The sequence below is a fragment of the Bos taurus genome, chromosome 4, assembly GCF_002263795.3.
Source record: "Bos taurus isolate L1 Dominette 01449 registration number 42190680 breed Hereford chromosome 4, ARS-UCD2.0, whole genome shotgun sequence".
In the NCBI taxonomy this organism is placed as follows: Eukaryota; Metazoa; Chordata; class Mammalia; order Artiodactyla; family Bovidae; genus Bos; species Bos taurus.
This window is the reverse complement of record NC_037331.1, coordinates 93,217,938-93,239,600: the sequence shown is the minus strand read 5'-3', so window position 1 is coordinate 93,239,600 and position 21,663 is coordinate 93,217,938. Positions and strand designations below refer to the sequence as shown.

General features: G+C 38.8%; 1 protein-coding gene and 1 long non-coding RNA gene across 4 annotated transcripts in view; one reads left to right on the top strand and one right to left on the bottom strand.

Annotated features, from left to right (window-relative positions):
- The window catches only part of AHCYL2 (adenosylhomocysteinase like 2), a 191,169-nt gene that overhangs the window by 94,223 nt on the left and 75,283 nt on the right, over window positions 1–21,663 (bottom strand).
- LOC132345129 (uncharacterized) overlaps window positions 1–21,663 on the top strand; it is a 62,151-nt gene that overhangs the window by 38,205 nt on the left and 2,283 nt on the right. The gene's annotated exons all lie outside the window — the stretch shown is intronic.

Sequence of the window (21,663 nt, the reverse complement as noted above, 5' to 3'; positions counted from 1 at the left end):
AGCATTTCCCAGTTCTGCCTGTCTCTAATCTTGTTGAGCCTCTAGCAATGTATGGTGCCAGCTTCCTGGACCAGGTGATAAATCTGTATGGATTATCACCAACAGAATGCAAACTTGCTACTTAGTGTGCCTGGGTAATAAGGGAACAATGACAGAAGGGCATTATCTGGGTAATAAGACTTACAAAACTTCCAGCAAAGTAACACACAGTGAATCTCAACCTCACCTGGACTGAGAACTGCTCTCTTTTGGCAACTGTAAATTGTGCAACTTACCTGCAAATCTGACAATTTCCTAACAAAGGTCTAAGTAGCAGTTAGAGAAGCTGGCATATTAGATAGATCAGGAAGGAACCAAGAAAAGAAAATTTTAAAACAGAAAATAAACTAATCGGCACCAGAAAAACAGATGATAATAAAAGAAAAACAAAGTAGGGTGAGGTTGCATGAAGGAAATGTAACTATGAAGCTATGCAGACATCTTCACCTAGCCCAGATTAGAACTAGAGCTAGATTTGCAGTTTTTCATTTATAGTCAACTGGTTTCTATGTATTAATTTTTGTAGCCTGGTCTCAAAGTAAGATTGCTAATAAGTTGGACTTTTATTAAAATTTACTAAATTTATTTACTAAAAATTTCAGCTTAAAACTATTTGAAACCACTCAAATGTCTATCAGTCGAGTTTTGATTACACAAACTAAGGTACGCTCAAACAATGGAATGTTATGTATCTGTTTAAAAAGAAGCTTTTTTGTACTTATATGGAAGGTTCTTATTATGTGACCCTTGCTGTAAGAAAGGGGGAGAAGAATGAATAAATGTATTACTTATATTTGCATAAGGAAACAATAAGAAATGATGACTAGACCATGAAAAAAAGGTTTTGGCTATTTACATCTAAGTTCATTAGCAACCTTGCTGCCTAGATAGAGACTTAATATCAAAATAATGACACTTCTTATTTAACTTTTGCTCTTTCTAACTTAAGGATGAACTGGATGAGAATGTTTAACTTTAGGCACAATAGGGCCTGATGCAGATCGATTTCCAGTCTCCTCAGAGTACATAAAATACGACTTTTCCCCCATGTCTGGATTAAATGGATAACTGCCACATTCATTCTTTCCCTTTCCACAATAATGTATCACCCCATGTTTACCTCCACTAACCCCTAATCAATATTCAGTTTATTAATAATATCTTACTATCTAAGTTCTTACCTAATTTCTGGCCAAGTGTCTTACGCTTCTGCTGTTACTATCCTTCCAATTGTAACTGTAAATGCTTATCAGTTACTGACCAGCTAGCTCCATGTATCTTTGCATAGTGCCTCCAGTGCATGTTTTATTAGACACCCTGGAACCATGTTTTTATGCCAGTTCCCCAAATATAACTCTTATATAGCCCAAAATACTAAACATTATGTCACGCCAAAAACTTTTTCCTAGGTTTTGCATTCCTGAAAGACAGCAATAATGACAGTTTCCAAGGTACAAACGAAGAAAAAGTTACTAGCTACATCTCTCAGCCTCTGGAAAACGTGATTAAAGGCCATACAAACAGCTATAGGGAGCACATTCTAATCTTAGAGACAAAGAGAGAATCAAGAACAAGAATGTAAACACAATAACTCTCTTTCCTCAATTTCTACCCTTCCTTCAAATCCTTCCCAATTACCTTCCCCACGCTTTCCATTCCTCTAGGGAGGGAGGCTCAGGCAGCAGCTGGTTTATTCACAGCTAGCTCAATGGCAACCCACTCTAGTACTCTTGCCTGGAAAACCCCATGGACGGAGGAGCCTGGTGGGCTGCAGTCCATGGGGTCGTGAAGAGTTGGACACAACTGAGCAACTTCACTTTCCCTTTTCACTTTCATGCACTGGAGAAGGAAATGGTGACCCACTCCAGTGTTCTTGCCTGGAGAATCCCAGGAAAGGGGGAGCCTGGTGGGCTATGGGGTCGCACAGAGTCGGACACGACTGAAGCGACTCAGCAGCAGCAGCAGCAGCAGCAGCAGCAGCTCCCTGGTGGCTCAGACAGTAAAAAATCTGCCTGCAATAGGGGAGACCTGGGTTCGATCCCTGGGTTGTGAAAATTCCTTGAAGGAGGGCATGGCAACCCGTTCCAGTATTGCTGCCTGGAGAATCCCCATGGACAAAGGAGCAAAGAGTTGTACACAACTGAGCAACTAAGTCAGTTGAGCGACTGAGCACAACTTTATTTGATTTATTGATACATGGCAACAGAAACACACAATAAATCAGGCCCAAAAGAGAGCTATTCATTTTTGATTGGTTCAAATCCTTTTCAACCAGGCAAAAAGACCCATAAACTAACAACAACAAAAATTGTGAGAAAGGAGAAATGAAGAATTTTTCTGGTAAAAAGCTAAAGACAGGGGTCTGGAGAATTACTAATTGTAAACTTCTAGGCACTGTACTTATGGTTTCTGAATCCTGTTTCTAATGGCCATGGTCCCAGATCTAGGGATCAAACTGAGCAATGGTTACAATGTTATTATTTAAAGACCTTTCATCTGTTCACATCTTGTGGATCTCAGAATAACATTGCCCTTGCAACCTTCCAGTTTTTATAAACTAGAGCCAAGAGAAAATTACAGGCAACATCAAATGTGGATACACCCAAACTCAGAAATATAACTCTTCAGAAACAGAAGGGAAGAAGGGACGATTATTTTTTTAACCCACCCCACCGCTAAGCCATGAAATGAATATCCCTTTAAAAGCTTCAATTATAAAAGTTATTTACGTTCATAGTGGAAAACAATAACAAGAGACAAAAATCAATCATAGTTCTAACACTCAACTATTATCATTGCTGACATGTTAAAATGCATCCTTCTGGTAAATTTTTGTAAGCAAAAAATGAGATGTTATAACCTCTTTTCATGTAATATATTATTATGTATTTATGTCTATAAAATCATTAAATACTGTAACTGAGAGTGTGGATTTTGAAGTCAGACAAATAACTGGGTCCCACCTCTCTTACTTACTGAGTGATTTCATGTAAGTTATTAGAAACTGTTTATACCTCACAGGTTTATCCTGTGTAAAATTTTTTATCTATTATTAAATAATGAGAAAGAATAAATCCAGTACATAGTAAGCACTCAGCAACATAACATATGCTGCATACATTTTGTACTTTTACAACATTCTATTAAATGTATCCTAGCTTATTAAAAACCCCCTATTGTCAAAATAAGTGAAAGTCACTCAGTCGTCTCTGACTCTTTGTGACCCCAGGGACTAAACAGTCCATGGAATTCTCCAGGCCAGAATACTGGCATGAGTAGCCTTTTCCTTCTCCAGGGGATCCTCCCAACCCAGGGACTGAACCCAGGTTTCCTGCATCACAGGCAGATTCTTTACCAGCTGAGCCACAAGGGAAGCCCAAGAATACTGGAGTGGGTAGCCTATCCCTTCTCCAGCAGATCTTCCTGACCTAGGAATCAAACAGGGGTCTCCTGCACTGCAAGTGGATTCTTTACCAACTGAGCTATCAAGGAAGCATTGTCCAAATAAAGTTGTTTCTAAATATATAATATTATAAATAACAATGCAACAAACACTAAATCTAAATCTTTACATGTCTATGATTTTTTTCTTTAAATTTCTAGAAGTAAAATTACAAATCAAAGGGAATAACATGTTCTTTATTACCAAAGTGCCTCCAGAGAAGTTGTACTACTTTATAATTCCATCTGCATATATAAAAGTTTTCACTCCTCCATCCACAGAGATTTTAAAATATTTTAAAAATACCACACATATCTTTTTATAATCTGCTCTTACGAATTCTAGGGCTTCCCTGATAGCTCAGTTGGTAAAGAATCCACTTGCAGTGCAGAAGAGCCCTGTTCGATTCCTGGGTCAGGAAGATCTGCTAGAGAAGGGATAGGCTACTCATGCCAGTATTCTTGGGCTTCCCTTGTGGCTCAGCTGGTAAAGAATCTGCCTGCAATGTGGGAGACCTGGGTTCGATCCCTGGGTTGAGAAGATCCCCTGGAGAAAGAAAAGGCTACCCGCTCCAGTATTCTGGCCTAGAGAATTCCTTGGAATGTAAAGTCCATAGGGTAGCAAAGAGTTGGACAGGACTAAGCGACTTTCACTTACAAATTCTAGATTTTATGTCATATTTAGAAAATAACCACTGATAGCTTCTTTCAGTATCTTTATAATCTCATTTTTATTTATGTGTGCTTAAAATATATAAGTAACCCATGAATATGTTCATTAAAAATTCAAATAATACATAAATATGAAGAATGAAAAGTGAAATTCACCCTCACTCTTTCCCAGCAGTGACTGTGATGATTAAAGTTCATCCTTTAACAATCACAGATCTTTACCTGTGAATTTACAGGCAGATAATTCAGTTTATTTTTGTTTAATATAAATATGGTCATATATCATCATACCCCAAAAACTGGCTTGCTGACTTTTTTTTTTAAGTTACCCGAGTACCCTGGAGGGCTTTCTATGACTGAATATATAGATCAACATCATTCTTTTTAAACACTGGATAATATTCCCTTGAATCAGGGTACTATTCTCACTTAATCATTCCTCTATTACTCTGTTTCCAGTTTTTCCCTATTGTAAACAATGCTGCAATAAAAAAATTCTTATACCAGTGCCCTTGTGGATTATGTGAATATTTCTCTAGGAAAAATACTAAAGAACACAATTGGTGAGTCACAGAATCAGTTCAGTTCAGCTCAGTTCAGTCAGTTGTATCTGACTCTTTGTGACCCCATGGACTGCAGCATACCAGGCTTCTCTGTCCTTCACCAACTCCCAGAGCTTGCTCAAACTCATGTCCATTGAGTCAGTGATGCCATCCAACCATCTCATCCTCTGTCATCCCCTTCTCCTCCTCTCTTCAAAGTTACCCGACATCAGGGTCTTTTTAAATGAGTCAGCTCTTCGCATCAGGGGGCCAAAGTATTGAAGCTTCAGCATCAGTCCTTCCAAAGAATATTCAGGACTGATTTCTTTTACGATTGACGATAAGGTTTGATCTCCTTGCAGTCCAAGGGATTCTCAAGAGTCTTCTCCAACACCACAGTTCAAAAGCATCAATTCTTCAGCACTCACCTTTCTTTATGGTCCAACTCTCACACTCATACATGACTACTGGAAAAACCATAGCTTGGACTAGATGGACCTTGTCAGTAATGTCTCTGCTTTTTAATATGCTGTCTAGGTTTGTCATAGCTTTTCTTTCAAGTAGCAAGTGTCTTTTAATTTCATGGCTGCAGTCACCATCTGCAGTGATTTTGGAGCCCAAGAAAATAAAGCCTATTATTGTTTCCATCATTTCCCCACCTATTTGTCATGAAGTGATGGGACCAGATGCCATGATCTTAGTTTTTGAATGTTGAGTTTTAAGCCAGCTTTTTCACTCTCCTCTTTCACTTTCATCAAGAGGCTCTTTAGTTCCTCTTTGCCTTCTGCCATAAGAGTGGTGTCATCTGAGTATATGAGCTTATTGATATTTCTCCTGGTAATCTTGATTCCAATCTCTTGAATCAGAGAATGAGCATTTCTAATAGCTACTACCAAAGTACCTTCCAAAGAGGGTGTAGAAATTCTTCTGGCACCCCTGCACAGGGAGTGTGGAGTCTTCACTGGACCACCAGGGAAGTCCCTTTCTTGTCTTCTTGATGACAGCCATTCTAACAGATGTAAGGTGATATTTCATTGTGCTCTTGATTTCCATTTTCCTGATGATTAGTGTTGTTGAGCATCTTTTCATACATGTTGGCCATTTGGATGTCTTCTTTGGAAAAACGTTGCTTGAGTTCCTCTGTGCTGTGTGCTCAGTCACTAAGTCGTGTCTAATTCTTTCTGACCCCATGGACTGTAGTCTGCCTGGCTCCTGTGTCCATGGGATTTCCCAGGTAAGAATACTGTAGTGGGTTGCCATTTCCTTTGCCAGGGGATATTCCTGACCCACAGACTGAAGTCGAGTTTCCTGCATTGGCAGTGAGTTCTTTATGGCTGAGCCACCAGGACGCTCATTTAGTTCCTCTGCTCATTTTTAAATCAAATTATTTGGTTTTCCTTTTTGTTATTGAGTATATGACTTTATACTGGCTATTAACCACTTATCCAATATACAATTTGCAAATATTTTCTCCCATTCTGTAAGATGCCTTTTTATTTTGTTGACTGTTTCTTTTGAAAAAATATTTATCTATTTATTTATTTGGCTGCACTGGGTCTTAGTTGTGACCCGTGGGATTTTCACTCATGGCATGTGGGATCTAGTTGCCTGACCAGGGATCAAACCCAGGTCCCCTGCACTGGGAACACAGAGTCTTAACCACTAGACCACCAGGGAAGTCCCTGCTTGTTTCTTTTGCTGTCAACAGCTTTTAAGTTTTATATAGTCCCACTTGTCGAGCTTTGCTTTCACTGTGTGTGCTTTTGGTGTCATAGCTAAAAAATCATCACCAAGATCTATGCTGAGGAGATCCATCCCTGTATTTTCTTCTTGGATTTTTATGGTATTAGGTCTATGTTTAAGTCTTCAGTCCATTTTGAGTTAACTTCTGTGAATGCTATAAGAATATAATTTCTTTTCTCTCCATGTCTTTATGCAGTTTTCTCAGTACCATTTGCTGAAGAGTACTATTGAAAAGTACAATCTTTTCTCCACTGGTGTTCTCGGCTTCCTTGTTGAGTATTCGTTGATGGTATATGAAAGGGCTTATTCTGGGCTCTCTATTCTGTCTCACTGGCCTATACATCTATTTTTACGGAAGTATCATTCAGTTTTTAATTACTATACCTTTGCTCTATGGTTTGAAATCAGGAAGTGTGATGACTCTGGCTCTGTTCTTCTTTCTCATGACTGCTTTGACTATTTAGGGTCTTTTGTAGTTCTATACAGATTTTAGAATTTTTTTTTTTATCTTGGCTGTGCTAGGTCTTCATTGTTGTGCACGGGCTTTCTCTAGTTGCAGTGAGCAGGAGCCAGTCTCTAGTTGCGGTGCATGGGCTTCTCATTGTGGTGGCTTCTTTTGTGTAGCACAGGCTCTAGGGTGGTGGGCTTCAGTAATTGCAGCACGTGGGCTCTACGGTTGCAGCTACCAAGCTCTAGAACACACACTCAGTAGTTGTGGCCCACACTTAGTTGCCCCATGGCATGTGGGATCTTCCTGCGCCAGGGATCAAACTTGTCTCCTCTGAATTGGCAAGTGGATTCTTTACCACTGAGCCACCAGGGAAGCCCAAGAATTTTTTAATTCTGTGGAAAATACCATTGAAATTTTGATAGAGATTGTGTTGAATCTATAGATGACTTAGAGTAGTATGGACATTTCAACAGCATTCATTCTTTCTGACCCATGAATATGGGATATCTTTCCATCTGTTTGTGTCTTGTTTCAATGAACTCTTGTACACTATTGATGGGAATATAAATTGGTTCAGCCAATATGGAAAACAAGATGGAGGTTCCTCAAAAAATGAAAAATAGAGCTATATATGATCCAGTAATTCCACTTTTGAGTATATACCAAAGGAACTGAAAAAAGGTATCAGTATGCAATATGCAATCCTACATAAATAATCCAGCATTATTCACAATAGCCAAAATAATTGAAAAAACTTAAGTGCCCATCAACAAATGAATGGATAATAAAGATGTGATATATATGTATATACAATAGAATATTATCTAGCCACGAGAAAGAAGGAAATCCTACCATTTGTGACAACATGAATGAAACTTGAGGACATTATGCTAAGTGAGGTAAGTGAGACAAAGAAAAACAAATATTGTATGATGTAACTTATATGCGGAATCTTAACAAGCCAAACTCATTGAATCAGAGAGTAAATGGTGGCTCCTAGGGGCTGGGAGGTAGGGGAATATGAGAGAGGTTGTTTAATGGTATAAGATTATAACTAGTAAAAAAAAAAAAAAAAAAGAAAAGATTATAACTAGTAGAAAAATAAGACCTGGAGACCTAATATACAACACAGTGATTATAAGCAATAACATTATATTATAAACATCACACTTGCTAAGAGGCTACATCTTAATTTCTTCGACCACACAAAAAAATGACAATTACGTGACATGATTCAGTTCAGTTCAGTTCAGTTGCTTGTCATGTCTGACTCTTTGCGACCCCATGGACTGCAGCATGCCAGGCCTTCCTGTCCATCACCAACTCCCAGAGTTTACTCAAACTCATCTCTATTGAGTCGGTGAAGCCATCCAACCATCTCATCCTCTGTCATCCCCTTCTCCTCCTGCCTTCAATCTTTCCCAGCATCAGGGTCTTTTCAAATGAGTCAGCTCTTTGCATCAGGTGGCCAAAGGATTGCAGTTTCAGCTTCAACACCAGTCCTTCCAATGAACACTCAGGACTGATCTCCTCTAGGATGGACCAATTGGATCTTGCAGTCCAACGGACTCTCAAGAGTTTTCTCCAACCACAGTTCAAAAGCATCAATTCTTCAGCACTCAGCTTTCTTTATAGTCCAACTCTCACATCCATACATGACTACTGGAAAAACCATAGCTTTGACTAGACGGTCCTTTGTTGGCAAAGTAATGTCTCTGCTTTTTAATATGCTGTCTAGGTTGGTCATAACTTTCCTTCCAAGGAGTAAGTGTCTTTTAATTTCATGGCTCCAGTCACCATCTGCAGTGATTTTGGAGCCCCCCAAAATAAAGTCAGCTACTGTTTCCACTGTTTCCCCATCTATTTGCCATGAAGTGATGGGACCAGATGCCGTGATCTTAGTTTTCTGAATGTTGAGCTTTAAGCCAACTTTTTTACTCTCCTCTTTCACTATCATCAAGAGGCTCTTTAGTTCTTCACTTTCTGCCATAAGGGTGGTGTCATCTGCATATCTGAGGTTATTGATATTTCTCCTGGCATTCTTGATTTCAGCTTGTGCTTCATCCAGCCCAGCGTTCCTCATGATGTACTCTGCATATAAGTTAAATAAGCACAGTGACAACACACAGTCTTGATGTACTCCTTTCCCTATTTGGAACCAGTCTGTTGTTCCATGTCCAGTTCTAACTCTTGCTTCCTCACCTGCATATAGCTTTCTCAAGAGGTAGGTCAGGTGGTCTGGTATTCCCATCTGTTTCAGAATTTTCCACAGTTTATTGTGATCCACACAGTCAAAGGCTTTGGCACAGTCAATAAAGCAGAAATAGATGTTTTTCTGGAACTCTCTTGCTTTTTTGATGATCATGATAGAGGATCTAATATTAGAATGGCAATCACATTGCAATATGTATCAAACTGACATGTCACATACTTTAAACTTACATAATGTCATATGTCAAACACAGCAATTTAAAAAAATTTAATAAAGATGTTTCTAAGAAAAAAGTTTATAACAAATAGTTAATTAAAAGGTATTGTTGAGCTATACGGAGAAGGCAATGGCACCCCACTCCAGTACTCTTGCCTGGAAAATCCCATGGATGGAGGAGCCTGGGAGGCTGCAGTCCATAGGGTCGCTAAGAGTCAGACACGAATGAGTGACTTCCCTTTCACTTTTCACTTTCATGCATTGGAGAAGGAAATGGCAACCCACTCCAGTGTTCTTGCCTGGAGAATCCCAGGGACGGGGGAGCCTGGTGGGCTGCCGTCGGTGGGCTGCCGTCTATGGGGTCGCACAGAGTCGGACACGACTGAAGCAACTTAGCAGCAGCAGCAGCAGCAGCAGTTGAGTTATATGCAGAAATACAAAGGATGGGTAAGGAGATTATATTACACTATATTACACTATTATAAGATTAAAACTCTATGTCAGGGGTTCCCAACCTCCAGGATCTAATGCCTTATGATCTGAGATGAAGTTGATGTAGTAACAATAGAAATAAAGTGCATAATAAATGTAATGCACTTGAATCATCCTGAAACCTTCCTCTCTCCCTCCCCTGGTCTGTGGAAAAACTGCCTTCCATGAAACTGGTCCCTGTTGCCAAAAATGTTGGGGACTGCTGCTATATGTGAAGGTCTCATTACATCACACGAATGCAATCTCTAATAAGTTAAAAATGTACCCAAAACAATAACTAAAGAAGAGAATATAAAGAATTATAGCTAATAAACCAGCTGGGTGATAAAACTAAATTAATTACTACAAAAGAAATAGGAGAAGGGGAACAAAGGGTAAATGGGAAAAACAGAAAACATATAGCATGATGGCAGATATACACTCAACCACATTAACAATTCCCTGATGGCTCAGATGGTAAAGAAACTGCCTGCAATGTGGGAGACCTGGGTTCAATCCCTGGGTAGGGAAGATCCCCTGGAGGAGGTATGAAAATCCACTCTAGTATTCTTGCCTGAAGAATCCCCATGGGCAGAGTAGTCTGGTGGGTTATAATTCATGAGGTCATAAAGAGTTGGACACAACTGAGTGACTACCACACACATATATTAACAATCCAGGTGGTGCTAGTGGTATAGAACCTGCCTGCCAATGCAGGAGATGTAAGAGACACGAGTTTGATCCCTGGGTTGGGAAGGTACCCTAGAAGAGGGCATGGCAACCCACTCTAGTAGTTTTGGCTGGAGAATCCCATGGACAGAGGAGCCTGGCGGGCTACAGTCCATAGGGTCTCAAAGAGTTGGACAGAACTTAGCATGCATGCATAGTAACAATCACATCAAAGGTCAATAATCTAAGCCTCTAATTGAAAGGCAGAGATGGACAGACTGGATAAAAACAAGGTCAATCTGTGCTGCCTACAAGAAATACAAATAAATATAAAGATACAAGCACACTAAAAGAAAAAGAGTAGAAAAAATATATGTGCTAATACTAACCAAAAGAAAGCTGAAATGACTACCTTTTATACACATTCTTCAGTGATTTCAAACCTGATTGTGTGATGATGAGACACTCAGTATTTACCAGCTTCCATTTTATTAATCATGCCTAATGCATTTCTGAGGATTAAAGGTCTGAGTCATTAAAAATTATATGCCCCATTTAAGCAGATTTTCTGCACACTTTACTCAAGATATATAAATTATATATCTTGTTTATGATTTACCAGCATTTAAACCTACCATATAAATGGATGCCTCTCAGCCTCACATGCTAGTGTTGCATAATTCCTGAAAACAGCAAACTTAAGCAAAAAAAAGACATCCATGCACTGTGTCCCCCACTTTCTTCAGGCAATTATTCTTGGGGGTAAATATCTCAGAGTTGTAAATTCTTTTTATAAGCCTAGATATTTTAACCTTCTTTCATGAAATACAGAAACTAGAACTCCCTCAGTAAATTGAACCAAATGATTATTTCAAAATACAATCTTGTGACTTTTAAGTGTGTGCATATTTTTTTAATTAAAATATAGTTTTTAAAATTAAAAAAAAAAAAAAGCTGAAAAGGCTATGTTCCTATCAAGCAAAGTATATTTCAGAGCAAAGACTATTCCCAGGAACAAAGGATATCATTTCTTAATCATAAAGTGGTCAGTGCATCAAGAGGACATAATTCCAAGTGGTTCTGTATCTGATAACTAAGCTTCAAGATACATGAAACAAAAACTGATAGAATGCCAAGAGAAACAGACAAATCCACAATTCTAGCCAGAGATTTCAATACCCTTTCCTTAATTGATAGAACAGCTGACCAGGAAGGATTATAAAGACTTAACACTTTCTCAACCAACTTAACCTAACTGACATTTGTCACTCAACACAAGAACAGCAGAAAATACATTCTTTTCAAGTGCACGTAGAACATTTAACAAGATAAAACTCATTGTGGGTTTTAAGACAACTTTAAGACAAGTTTAAATAAACTTAAAAGTATTCAAGCCAACAATGTACATTTGCTGACAACAATAAAATTAAACTAGAAAACAGAAACAGAAAGATATCTGCTAAATCCTCTAAACATTTGAAAATTAAAAGAAAAAAATAAGGAAATTAAAATATATTTTAAGCTAACTGAAAACACAGCATATCAAAATTTGCAGGATACAGCTAAACAGCACTTAGAAATATATGGCACTAAACACTTTTATTACAAAAAAAACAGAAAAGGTCTCAAGTCAAAAACCTCAGTTTCTGCCTAAAAAAGCTGGAAACAAAAAAGCTAATAAAACCCAAAATAAACAGAAGAAAGGAATAATAAAGATCAGAATAGAAATCAATAAAATACAAACTAGAAATACAAAACAGAGAAGATCATTGAAACCAAAAGCGAGTATTTTAGATGAATGAAACAGATAAACCTTTAATCAGTTTGATGAGAGAGAAAAAGAGACAGAAGGTCCAAATTAACAATATTAGGAATGAGACAGGTGACATCATTACAAAGACAATATTAAAATATTATGGAAAAAAAAGAAAATATGAGTAAATTTTTTTTCTAACAAAATCAATTTCTTGAAAGACACTAAGCCCACTCAAGAAGAAACAAGTAAATCTGAATAGACCTATATCTATTAGAAAAAAATGAATTTGTGGTTAAAAACCTTCCTCCTCACATACAAAAAAACAGGCTCAGATGGCCTAACTGGTAAATTTCACCAAATATTTAAAGAAAAAGTAATACAAATTCTAAACAAACTCTACAAAGACATAGTAAGGGAAAACAACTAGAAACTAATTTTTCTAACAGATTCAAATATTTTTTTTTTTACTTAATTTATTTTTTAATCGAAAGATAATTGCTTTACAGAATGTTGTTTTCTGTCAAACATTAACAGATTCAAATATTCTTAACAAATTTATAAAAAATCAATTCCAACAATATATAAAAATAATAATACATCATAACCAAGTGGAGTTTATCCCATGATAGAAGGTTGGCTTGGCATATGAAAATCAATTGATGTAATTTATCATATTAATAAACTAAAAAAACCTTCATAAATCAATAGGTACAGGAAAGCATTACATACAAGTCTTTGTATGTACATATGCTTCCATTTTTCTTGGGTGAATTTCTCAAAGTAGAATAATCTGGAGTATAATTCCTCCTCATATAGAATTGCCCTAATAGGCAACTTTTTCTGGGGGATTCCACATCTGCCTGACTGAGATTTTTCTCAATTGTGCTGTGGTCTGAAGTTCTTCCCACCCAATCCTTCCTTCCCTGTCTTCCTTCACAAGCTGTTAGACTTGGATCACATTCTGAAAGCTCTCCCGGACTCTCCTGGCTCCCTTCCCTCTCTAGTTCACAGGTATTTCCTCCAAGAAATCCTGTACCTCTAAACTATCCTGACATCTGCTTCGTGGAAGAGCCAGACTGATGATATAGGCAATATAAGATAATTTAATGGGTCCTAACTCCACATTCTTCATACCCAATGTTATGTTTAAAATTGCAACATGGATGGCTTCTCTAGATAAGCAGTTAAAAGCCACGGAGCCCAAATATGAGGAAAGAGAAACAAGTTCTTTTGAATCTCAGTATACTGTGGGTTCTTTTAACTATTTCAACTGGACACTCAAATATATCTGCCTCTGGAAACAAGGTATCTCTAAGTGAATCACCAAATTTTTCCTTGTCCTGTCTTGAACTTAGAAATAACTCAGAGATCTGGCCAGCACAAAACGGAACTACACCACTCTCTGGCATTTAAGAAGTTATGAACAACAAATATGTTATCATCCCCATCCCTAAGGAAACTCTAAAATCTCACCCCAAGGACACATATTGTGCCATATTATGACAGAGCACTCATTCAAATAAGATTTCATGTTTCTTTTTCTTTTTTTTTGACATTTACATTTGGCTTACTTCTACCATCATTCAGTTCTATTTAACGAAATCTGCCAAAGTTTCTAAATTATCGAAACAAATTGAGAATGCATAAAGGCTATAATGACCAGTGGTTTTACTTTAGAACTTCAAGAATCGTGTTGCCTTATTGTGTATAGTGCTTGATATACGAGGCATGACTAATAAATGCTAAACCAGTCCTCTGTAATCTGCCTCATAGGACAAAATTCTCTTTAACCATAAGATCAAAATATAGCAATTTCTCAAGGGAAAAAGCTTCTTAAATCTTACATTTTGGCCTTATAGCTTCATACTATAAAAAGTTCTGAGGGATGAAGGTGACACCATTACCCCAAAACTATACCAGGACATTACTTTTAGAAACATATAAATTCTCCTGCCCTTAGTATCACCTTCTTACAAAGTTTCCTAGTCCAGGCTAAATAATTCCTCTCTTGCTCTAATGTTAATAACCTTCAGATATTTGGGAGTGTATCTCTCCTGGATCTCACAGTTGCCAGATTTTAGTCAACTCTGCATGCTTAAATTTTTAAATGATCTTTGTAAATTCATCTATGCACTACAGTTGCTCTCAGAATTCACCACTTTCTGCTTCTATCATGCTGACATTGTGCTAAATGTAATACTCCCAGTGGGCTCTTGCCAACTCCCTGTGCTGTGGCACAATTCTTCTTTGTCCACTGCCTAGAATAGCATGAGTTTTCCTTTGACTGCCAGATCACATTTCAAGCAGAAACCAAGTTTGTTATCTGCCATTACTGTCAAGACTCTCTTGCTCTCTGGGGTTTCTTTCTCTCTTTTTTTCCCCCTGTCAGATTACTTGTATCTCCTCTTCAGCCACTGTAACAAGAGTAGAATTGTGCCCTAATGCTAATTTCCCAAATGACTATTATCCATATTTTGGCCTACTGGTACTAGAAACTGCTTACTGATAATGTTCATAACTTAGTTTTCCTCCCTATTGGATTCCCACTAAAGATCTTCCTTTGTTAAATCTTCACTTAAATCTACACCCTCCTTCTAGTAACTATTTTAGGTAAAACAAAACAGACTGTATATTCTCCACAGTTCATTTAATTCAATACACTTTAAGTAAGCATCTAGTAGATGCAGGAGTTGTGAATAAGGATGAATATATCACTTTTGCCCTCAAACAGTTCACAGTCTTATTTGAAAGACACATGTATCTATATTTATAAAACAGCATAACACAATAATGGAAGATTATACAAACTAAAGAGCCTCTTGAAAGTGAAAGAAGAGAGTGAAAAAGTTGGCTTAAAGCTCAACACTCAGAAAACTAAGATCATGGCATCCGGTCCCATCACTTCATGGCAAACAGACGGGGAAACAGTGGCAGACTTTATTTTTGGGGGCTCCAAAATCACTGCAGATGGTGACTGCAGCCACTTGCTCCTTGGAAGAAAAGTTATGATCAACCTAGACAGCACATTAAAAAGCAGATAATTACTTTGCCAACAAAGGACCGTCTAGTCAAAGCTGTGGTTTTTCCAGTAGTCATGTATGGATGTGAGAGCTGGACTATAAAGAAAGCTGAGTGCCAATGAATTGATGCTTTTGAACTGTGGTGTTGGAGAAGACTCTTGAGAGTCCCTTGGACTGCAAGGAGATCTAACCAGTCCATCCTAAAGGAGATCAGTCCTGAATATTCATTGGAAGGACTGATGCTGAAGCTGAAACTCCAATCCTTTGGCCACCTGATGCAAAGAACTGACTCATTGGAAAAGACCTTGATGCTGGGAAAGACTGAAAGCAGGAGGAGAAGGGGGGTGACAGAGGATGGGATGGTTGGATGGCATCATCGACTCAATGGACTTGAGTTTGAATAAACTCCGGGAGTTGGCGATGGCCTTCTGGACAGGAAGGCCTGGTGCGCTGCAGTCCATGGGGTCACAAAGAATCAGACATGACTGAGTGACTGAATTGAACTGACTGATACAAAGTACAAAGGTCAGGAAAAGTGCTAACTTTAAAACGAACAGGAATCCATCAGACCCGAAAGGAGAGGACACTCCAGTTAGAAATTCCAAAGCAAAGGCAAAGAATGTTGAATAGTGTGGAATGCTTGGGAAACAAGTAATAATGGTGTTACACTGGAGCATGAAGGGTGGGCAAGGGGAAAATGACAGGAGACATAAGAGGGGAATTAGAAGAGGTGCCCTGAAGCACCTTGAAGCTCAAGCTAAGGAGTTTGGACTTAACAATGCAAGCAATGAGCAGAGGTTAAAGAAATATTAAAAAAAGGAGGATACATGACCAATATTTTAGAAGAATCTCAAGTGCAGAGAAGAGAATGGAAGGAGTGGGTACAGAGGCAAGAAAATCTGTCAACTGTTAACTGCAATAGTCCAGGTGAGATGAAAGGGCTTTAAATCTGAAAATTTTCAGAAAGAAAAAAATCAAGATGCTTATTATCAGCTTAACACTTCAGTTCAGTTTAGTTGCTCAGTTGTGTCTGACTCTTTGCAACCCCATGAAACGCAGCATGCCAGACCTCCCTGTCCATCACCAACTCCCGGAGTTTACCCAAACCCATGTCCATTGAGTCGGTGATGCCATCCAACCATCTCATCCTCTGTCGTCCCCTTCTCCTCCTGCCTTCAATCTTTCCCAGCATCAGGGTCTTTTCAAATGAGTCAGCTCTTCGCATCAGGTGGCCAAAGGATTGGAGTTTCAGCTTCAACACCAGTCCTTCCAGTGAATATTCAGGACTGATCTCCTTTAGGATGGACTGGTTGGATCTTCTTGTCACTTACTGAGCATCAATTATGTGGAAAGTGCTGTATTATAAGATTCCGGTATTTTATCCCATTTAATGGTTACCATAACTCTGTCAGGTAGATACTAGCATCTTTATCCAACATATAAGGGACCTGACTCAGAGAAAACAAAGTTCAAAAATGCAACAAATAAACCAACCATCAAAGAGAGTCAAATTTAATAAAATGTCCTCTGTATGATCAACATGGCTTCTAGAACACTATTTCAGAGCATAACTTTAATCTAGTCACAGACAGCCTTATTTTCTCAATTTTAATTCATTTACTAAGCAGATAAAAACTAGTACTTAGAATGTGTTAGCACAACATCATACTACATGAGTTTACAACCAGATAGGAGAGAAACATATAATCACATAATAACATCGAGAAACTACTAAAGAATCATAAAAAGGTATAGGATATTTTGAGACAGTGTAAGTTGCTGTTGTTTAGACACTAAGTCATGTCTGACTCTTTTTTGACCCCATGGACTGTAGCCCACCAGGCTCCTCTGTCCATGGGATTTCCCAGGCAAGACTACTGCAGTAGGTTGCCATTTTCCTTCTCCAGGGCATCTTCTCCACTGAGGGATCAAATCTGCGCCTCCTGCACTGGCAGGCAGATTCTTTACTGCTGAGTAAGCATGGAAGCCCATGAGACAGTCTAAGATGGGAACTTAATTTAGACTTGAGAGAAGGAGATATAAAGGAAGGTCGACAACAACTCCTGAGCAAGTGACATTTAAGACCTAAAGGAAGACTGACTAAAAAAGATGACCTGAAGGTGAAGTTGTTATCATCTACCTCTCTGTGCTATTACTTCTAGTCACTGCATCTCAATGCTGGAAATTCTTACAACTAACTCATGACTCTAGGTCTTCAAAATTCATGGCACAATGTATCTTATCAGAGGCTTGACCTCTGATTCCTTTTTATCTTCTCCAACAGCCAGACTCTGATAAACCTGTCAGTACCTGTAACTTCTACATGTTTGGAATCTAAAATTTAAATACCACATTTTATCATATCTGCTGCTGCTGCTGCTAAGTTGCTTCAGTCGTGTCCGACTCTGTGTGACCCCATGGACTGCAGCCCACCAGGCTTCTCCGTCCATGGGATTCTCCAGGCAAGAACACTGGAGTGGGTTGCCTTTTCCTTCTCCAATGCATGAAAGTGGAAAGTAAAGTCACTCAGTCGTGTCTGACTCTTAGCGACCCCATGGACTGCAGCCTACCAGGCTCCTCCATCCATGGGATTTTCCGGGCAACAGTACTGGAGTGGGGTGCCATTTCCTTCTCATCATATCTAAGATGCTATAAATTGGAAGACTCATTATTTTACATACCAGTAAGAAAAAGCACTGCCAATTAAACTAACATCTCAACTTCAGAGATAATAAGATGAAAAAAAAAATCCTAAAATCAATTAATTATGGTATCTTAACTCTGATGGCACCTGCTAATCTTTCATCAGTCTCTCACTCTTATGTTTTCCATTATATCTCTTTGACCTCAACTACACTTCTGGAAACTTGACCTTTTCTTACTGTCACAATCTGTTAGCTTTTGCCTGTTAGCAAAGACTGAGACTGGAATTTAGAGACATGAATTTAGAGAGGCAACAATTCCATCTATAACTTCATAGCACCAGTTGCATAAGCACAGAAAGGAACAGAGAAAGCAAACTACATATAGGAATTTGTGGACTAGTAGAGGATAAAAGTCAAGCGAGTTGAAGGTATTTACAGGTGACTAATTGAAATGTATAATTCAATGCTCTAAAATACTTATGTCCCAAAACGTAATGTCAGTGGTGTTCCACACTATTAGCCTGCCCACATTATGTGGTCCACGTGCTCTGGCACCAATACCACATGCCCCTTACCACAGCAAATTATTCCTCATTATAATAATGATTTTTTTTAAATCACTTTAGAATAATTTCATTATGTGAATGTTTCCAACTTTTAAACTCACATAAAGAATGTTCTGTATATACAATTACATGCTAAAACATCCTTCAGGAAAACCTTTCTGGTGTTTTGGATTTAAATTATCTTAACTGTAGAAATACAATAAAACCAGAACAGATCAGATCCCATTCTTGTGGATAAACAATCATCTTCTATGTATACAAAATTGTGAACCTCTATGCTGTATGGTGAATAGGTAAAACATTCACCTGGTGAGAGCATGAAAATACTCCTAAAAGTTGGGAAATTCTCATCTAGACGATAACCTCCATAGGATATGAGAACTTACTAGTGGATTTTTTAAAAATGCGTTTGAATATAAAGCAGGGGTCAGCAAACTATGGCCCACAGAACAGATTTCGCACACTGCCTATATAGCTCACTAAGAATGGTTTCTACATTCTGAAATAATCTTTTAAAACCTTAAGACAAATCATATACCATGGCACATGGAAATTACATGAAATTCAAACTTCAGTTTTCAGAAAGACAGTTTTATTGGAACATAGTCACGCTCATGTGTTTACATGTTGTCCACGGCTGCTTTTGTGCTACAACAGAAGAGCTAAGTAGTTGCAGCAACAATGTGTGGCCTGAGAAGCCTAAAATCCCTACTATCTGACACCTTACAAGAAAAGTTTGCTGACATATAACCTGCCTCCCCCCAAAAAAGTCTTATTTTATTATATAATTTGGTGGTGACAATGACAATTATTTCCAGACGAGCACAAGAGCTTAAACCAACAGCAATCTGGAAAATGATAATCTTAGTCAATTAGAATTAACAAAAATTAAATAGTTGAATAAGTTAATTAGTCCTAATTAAGTTGGTAGAATGACAGGTACCTAACATACTATTGCAAATGTGCCACTTACAAGAATTAATCTCTTCAGTTTAGTTCTCATAAGCTGTTATCCTGTTTCTCTTCAATTATTGCCCTTTTATAGGAACTCTCCAAATCTCCTCTAGGAGTCTGAGGGAAAGCCACATATAGTATTTTGTCACTGCAACCCTACCTAGGTAACTTGTGTAGCTGTCGTACTTCCATGCGTTTCAGGAAAACAAGACAAAACTGTGTCATCATTAAATGTCAAGTGAATTATGGCCAGTAGATGGAGACAGTTTTTAACCAAACTAGAGTAGCAAAATTTGATATCAAGTTGCAGTGGAAATTTAAAATACTATCTGTAGATTGTTACCTTGAAATATTTAGTTAATTAGATAGGACAAAGTGATTTTTTTTCCTAGTTCAGCAGGAAAATCAAGCGACTTTCTATTTCTTAAGTCAGATTTCACTAAGGGATCAGAAGTAGAAAGACTGGATGTTGAACACTCTGATCCCTGTAGAATATGAATCTACTCTAATCGGCTAGAATCCAATTTTTTTTCTCTCGCCAATAAAAAAGGAACATTTTCCAATCATTACTCTCAATCAGATTAGCATCTTTCCTCTCAAATCAAACTTCAGGCCTCCTTTTGTACTACTCTCAAGCTACTTGTTTACATAAACTGAGAATAATTGGCTATGCAACAGATAACAATTTTGATAAGCACTCCAAATCACCTTATCAAGTACTATTCACCTTCACTAACTAAAAAAAAAGTCTTCTCAAAGATTTCTCTCAATTTATAAGCAAAAAAAAGTTTCACCTGTATACTAAAAGGAAAGGAACAGAATTGTGATCCTAATTATTGGGCCACTAGTCCAGAGCCATGTGGCTTCCCTGGTAGCTCAGCTGGTAAAGGTATGCCTGCAATGCAGTAGACTTGGGTTTGATCCTTGGGTTGGGAACATCCCCTGGAGGAGGGCATGGCAACCCACATTATTATTCTTGCCTGGAGAATCCCCAAGGACAGAGGAGCCTGGCGGACTGCAGTCCATGGGGTTGCAAAGAGTCAGACATGACTGAGCGACTAATACCACAGCACAGTCCAGAGCCATAAGGCAATATTTCTAGCAGCAGGCAGGAGAAGGAAGCTGTTTCTATCAGGCCCCAGGCAAAAGCATTCTAACCCCAGGCACTCAGTACCTAGTATCAGCTCTAAACCACCTAGTACCAGCAGGTTCTGACATTTTTATTTTACCTTTCAGGTTATGTGAAATATAGGTTGCTGTTGTTGTTCAGTTGCTAAGAAGTGTCCGACTCTTTGTGCCCCATGGACTGCAGCATGCCAGGCTTCCCTGTCCTTCACTGTCTCCCAGAATTTGCTCAAATTCATGTCTAATGAGTTGGTGATGCTATCTAATCATCTCCTCCTCTGCCACCCTCTTCTCCTTTTACCTTTAATCTTTCCCAGCTATAGAGAAGGCAATGGCACCCCACTCCAGTACTCTTGCCTGGAAAATCCCATGGATGGAGGAGCCTGGTGGGCTGCAGTCCATGGGGTCATTACGAGTTGGACACGACTGAGCGACTTCACTTTCACGCATTGGAGAAGGAAATGGCAACCCACTCCAGTGTTCTTGCCTGGAGAATCCCAGGGACGGCGGAGCCTGGTGGGGTCACACAGAGTCAGACACGACTGACGAGACTTAGCAGCAGCAGCAGCAGCAGTTTCCCAGCTACAGGGTCTTTTCCAGTGGCTCATCCCACCAGGTGGCCAAAGTATTGGAGCTTCTGTTTCAGCATCAGTCCTTCCAGTGAATATTCAGGGTTGATTTCCTTTAGGAATGACTAGACTGATCTCCCTGTAGTCCACTACTAAGCTGCTAAGTCGCTTCAGTCGTGTCTGACCCTGTGCGACCCCAGAGACGGCAGCCCACCAGGCTCCCCTGTCCCTGGGATTCTCCAGGCAAGAACACTGGAGTGGGTTGCCATTTCCTTCTCCAATGCATGAAAGTGAAAAGTGAAAGTGAAGTCGCTCAGTCGTGTCTGACTCTTAGCGACCCCATGGACTGCAGCCTCCCAGGCTCCTCCATCCGTGGGATTTTCCAGGCAAGTGACTCTTAAATAAGCACCTTAACCTTTCCATTTTAACAAACTCCAGGCATTTGCTCTCCATCAGTTTCATGTATCACCCTAGGAACCCAAAATGTTTAAGTCCAATATGTAAAAGACAACATGGCACCTGAAAATAATTTTGTCTTTCTTCCATAGATGTTTCTGATCTTTTGATCAAGT